The sequence below is a fragment of the Brassica oleracea genome, chromosome C9, assembly GCF_000695525.1.
Source record: "Brassica oleracea var. oleracea cultivar TO1000 chromosome C9, BOL, whole genome shotgun sequence".
Lineage (NCBI taxonomy): Eukaryota > Viridiplantae > Streptophyta > Magnoliopsida > Brassicales > Brassicaceae > Brassica > Brassica oleracea.
Window position 1 is genome coordinate 14909960 of NC_027756.1, and position 5763 is coordinate 14915722.

Sequence of the window (5763 nt, forward strand, 5' to 3'; positions counted from 1 at the left end):
TTTAGTAATGATGCGAAAGATAATTATATGGACATTTGTTGAAGAACCAGAAGATTCTTACGAATGATCTCCTATTTGTTGCTTGCTTACAAGGCAATATAAGAATACGGTTTTCACCAGTCAATTAGATTTTAAATCTATCTATACAAGGAGATGTTTGTGGGCTTGATCACACACTGGTGGATTGATCATCCACCATATGCTGATATTTAATGCATTGACAAGAAGGTCGTATGTATCCTTGTCATAGATCCGGATCCTGATGTTTGCGAGACTAATTGGTAATATTGGTGAATCACAAACCTTTGATGATTATTTTATGCATGTGGAGATACATGATGAACATCTTATAGCTAATGTTCATACGTAAGATGCAACAGCATTAATTCGCATAATGCCAAAGAGTAATTAAAAACTCTCCCCATCAAATTGATTTTGGGTCAAAAACCAAAGATCCCCATCTAGAAAACTTGGACAAGTTGTAGTTGCTCCACCACATCACTAAAAGATGGGACCTCAAAGGAGGTTACTAATATGTTGGATATGATCTCCATTGATGATAAAATCTTGAAGATTTTATAAATTTTATTTAAAGACTCATAGTTAGTCTATCCAACATTAAGGGGAGAAAAAATAAATAGCTGGAGAATGAATGAGTTGAATGAATTATCATTGATCCTCAGACTAAAGAGCGTAAATAGTAGTCCAAAATGAATATATAGAGATAATTCTATTACAAAGATTGACATATGAGTTGCCAGACTCATTTACTGACCCTAAGAAAGTGATTAAGTCACAAGTACCAGCTGTAAATGCTCAAATTAAAATGGATGTCCCAGAAGGACAGCATCAAACTGCTAATGAGTCTAAAGAGCGCTTGAAGCGTGAAAGACCTATCGGTTCCAAATAAAATAATCCTCGGAAAATAAAAGGAGCATGACTGAGAATGGGAGAATCGAGGAATGAAATATTAAGGATCTCGAAAAGAGATAGAAAACATGACAAGAAGGAATTCAGGTACCTGAGAATAAATAAATCTCAAATAGCTATGTCATGTCTGGAACAATATGAACCGATATCAAATCGACGTCATGAATACTTATGCATGCAATGTAGCAGTTGATGAAAATGAGGATCATGAACCATCTATTGAAAAGTGTACACACACAAAGAAATGATTGGCCAATATGGAAATAAACAATATATGCGGGATTAAATATCTTCGAAAGAGAAGAGTATTTGGACAAGTAGTCCATACACCTGAAAGTGTAAAACCAGTGGCACATAAATAGGTCTTTATGTGAAATAGATGCGATGATGAAATCATAAGATGTGATGTTGTAACAAGGATTGTGACAAAGACCTATAATTGATTATAAAGAAACACATCATCATGTGGTGGAAGCATCAATTTTCAAGTTTCTTTAGTCTGGTAAGAATTGAAAGCCACTGGAAAATGACAATTATGTCAATGATACAAAAAGAATATAAACTTCAAGAAGCAGTAAAACCCATAAGAATTTGAACTGGTAAAAGCAGTAAATGCTAGTTCTCGAGAACATTCCCGCGCAAGTATATTTGAGCATATGAGGGAACTAATTCTTGCTCATGAAGTACCATAATATTGAACTGACCTCTTTCATGATTGAAAGATGTGATTTCGTATGACAAGAAAGATAGTCATACTTGTAACTTTTATAAAAAAAAAGGAATAACTCGTATGTATTAGTATGCATAATGTGAAGGTTTAGAAGATTGTCAATAAATGGAAATTTGGATACAGAGTCCTAATATACCAAGATATGATATTTTGTGTGAAAGAGATACTACGGACCATAGTCCAATGGTCAAAAAGATTATCTGACAATCAAACAAGTTTATTCACTAAGGATATGCTTATAGCAATTCCTAAAAGGATGATATGTACGATGATAATACATCTCCAAAAGATGATGCTTCCAGGGGAAGAATATTATGATGCGTGTGGTTGTACTCTTTTTCCTTATCATTGGTTTTGTCCCACAGGGTTTTCCATGTCAAGGTTTTAACGAGACAACAAATAACACACTAATGATAGACACCTAAAGAGGAATGTCATCAATCTTCCAAAGTATTTTTCGAGATTTAAGAAGCATGAGAAAATGAGATAGATCAATCATACTTGAAGAAGAATGAATGTATGAACACATTCCATTCTTGAGACAGAATCGAAGGTCAAAACTTTTCCAATCAAAGGAGACCTTTTATATGGAATTAAAATATTAAATTGGTGTTCATAGAAAGATCTTTGAATCTATTTTCATCTCCATTAGAATCAAGTCATTCTCCATGATAGAACTCGAGATATGGCTGTTTTCGTGGGACATGTACAAGCTGTCTCAGAATACGATATTCAAAATATTGCTCGATAATTCCATCTTAACAGAGCCAGATCGGTGCCTGAAGTTAGACATGATGTTAGCTTCGATCTCCAAGTGTTTTGAAGTCATTTTGTCTTACAGTCATCAAGATATTCAAGTTTCTGTGTGAGGAGTGTTATATCTGCCAAGAGAAGTGAACTGGTCCATTCCCAAGACTAAGGAGCTAATTCATCACATTAGATTGTGTCCTATCAGCTATATCAAGTTATGTTCTCAACAGGGGGAGTAGATGCGCGCTGCACTCTTTTTCCTTTAACCATGGTTTTTTCCACTGGGTTTTCCTGGTAAGGCTTTTAATGAGGCAGTAGTCTACGCGTTTTAGGAAATATTTTTGTAATGAACATCCAAGGGGGAGTGTTATGAACCAATTGTGTGGATGTGCATTAGGCCCATTAAACCTATGTTCTAGGGTTCTAGAACCCTAGCTTTGTATCTATATATATATATTATTATCTATGAAATAATTAGAACAACCAATTCTATCTTTCTCTTGATTCACAACAAATATTATCTAATTTAAATATCTAAATTAATATTTGTTTAAACATAAATAATTTTGAAATATTCCGTTAAAAACTTTTCTAGAAACAAGTGAACAACAATACAATTTTCACTACACTTAAAAAAAAATACTATAATATCTCTCCCGAAATAACGCCATCACCACTCACTTTTGCTGTTTTTTTTTTAATTTTTATTTTTCAATTCACAGAGCATATATGGCGCTGCTTTTGATCTCCATTTTTGAACTGTTTACAAGTCTGGTATTATTTCTTCACCGATATAAATCTTAGCCTAATAATTTCTTGTTTTTAGCCTAGTCGATATTGTCTCCCTTTAACTTCTTCAATTCTCTTATTTTTTTTATTTTTTCCAGTTCATTCTCTTCTGATTTTAGTTCCATAGTTTCTTTCTTTCATTTTCCCTGTATATGCCATGGTCTATTTCTCTCCTTTTCCCAGAAAACTAAAAAACACATGTTTGCTTCAAATTTCCTCCGAACCTGAGTTTTAAACTAACCAAATGACAACAATAACTATAGAGAATGAAAGAATAGCAAAGAAAAAAAATAGAAAAAGTGTTAATCTTTGTGAATTCTTTAAACAGCAATAATGTTGTATACATATTTTGTTCACATAAAATTCTGAAAATTTAAAAGATATAGATAAGACTTATATATTTCCGAATTTTTCTATTTGTTATATTAATATATTAATATTTATTTATTTCAAATATAAATAATAAAAATTTCGAATTTAATTGTTTAATCAGAAGCATGATAAAAATGCCTTTTCATATATTAGAAAGTGTAGTTTTCAAAAATAAAAATATGGATATAATTTTCAAAATTTAAATAATAATTAGGGTAATTTTCAAATTATCCCTTGTACTAAATTGGTTTTTTTGTTTTGTTTTAAAATTCTACCAAATTCCCCGTCAAATCTCCATCAAATCCTTAAAACCCACCAAGTTTCACCAGATCTAATTAAAATCCTCAAAAAAATTTCCCAAATACAAATTTCATAAATATATATCATAAAAAACAATTTAACTATCCAACAACCGAAGTTATCGAATATTTCTGGTCAGTTTGTAAGATTCTTAATGGGGGTTATTGGTTGGTGTATTTTGATGGATTTGAAAATCCAAACTAAATCTAGTGTTATTGGTTCTGTGATTTTAAAATATGTATTGAAATCATGTGTTATTCGTTTAATGATTCATAAATTCTAATTCAAATCAAGTGTTATTCAATCATACGGATTTATTAATAGATTTGATTTCATAATGTATTTAAATGGATTTGCATGGATTTTTTTGTTAAAAATACAAAGGCTCAAATCCGAGGAAAAACTTCCGGATTTGTAAATACTAATCCGAGAGAATTTACAAATTTGGATATTTTACTTGGATTTATAAATACTGTATGGATTTCTAAATCAATCAAAATATATAAACTAATAACGCCTCCTAATAATGTATATAAAATAGATATGGAAATAAACGAAATGACAATTCTTTAAAAACCTATGCAATTTTTAAGATGAAACATACCTCCTTTGACATTTTGACAACCTTTTAAATCAATGTTTTGAAATGAAAAGACACATCCTAAGGTTTGGAAAGAAAACACAACCTTTTTTTTTTGTTAAAGGGTTTTCAAAGAAAACACAACCTATTAGAACTCAGTATAATTTTTAGGAAGAAAAACACATCTTCACGTATATTTTTCTCTTCTTATTATTAATAAATCAACACACTAATATTTTAGATATATACTTATATATCATATATTTTGGTATTTTATAACTTTTTGTTGGGTTTTTTGCAGAATTGACCTATAACTTAAAGTCAAACACAAAACTAACCTTTTTTTTTTTTGAAAATTGGTTTTGCCCTATTCACCCCACAAGTTCATATAATTTACGAAAATGCCTTCAATTTTTTTTTCTTTTTTTTTCGAAAATGACATTTTTACTCTCTCACCATCATCATCTTCAAGTAATTACAATATTGTCATTGTCATCAATACCACAACCACCATGAACAACCAATTTGAAGCTCTTAATGCTCCCAAAATCGATTTACCCTTCTTCTTTTTTCATTCTTGTGAACTAAACACAACATATCTCTCACTTTCTCTCCACAATGAGCTAAAAAAACCCAAGATTTTGATTCTAAATTTTTTATGGTTCATAGAGTCATAGAAGCTAACGATTCTGGGTGGGTTACTTTCGTTTGTGATTCTGTGTGCTTGGAGAAGCTTTACGTATGCTAAGGAACTTAACTCACCAATTTAAGGTATGACATCGAGTTTTTTTCCAGATCTGTTCGTCAGACAACTTACTTGGAAAGTCGTCTGGCTGTAGACAACTTACCTGGAAGTCGTCTGGTCAACGCAGAGGTTATTTTTGCAATTGACTTTGAAATCTGTAACCTGAGACGACTGAAAGTTAAGTCGTCTACTATTGTTTGGTTTCAAAAAAATTTCCAAAGAACCTAGACGACTTACATTTCAGTCGTCATAGGTTAGTTTTGCATATGACTGGATAATTCACTTGAGTAGACAAGACCACACGACTTTTAAGAAGTCCAGACGACTTCTAAGAAGTCCAGACGACTTCCAGGAAGTTCAGACGACTTTGTCAGAAGACATTTAGGAAGTTCAGACGACTTCCAGACGACTTTACAGGAAGTCCAGAAGACTTTACAGGAAGTTCAAACGACTTTACAGGAAACCGACGACTTTCAGAAGACTTCCAGACGACTTCCAGACGACTTCCAGACGACTAACAAGTAAGTCGTCCCAGAAGTCTTCCAGATCTGAAAAACCTGCATATTA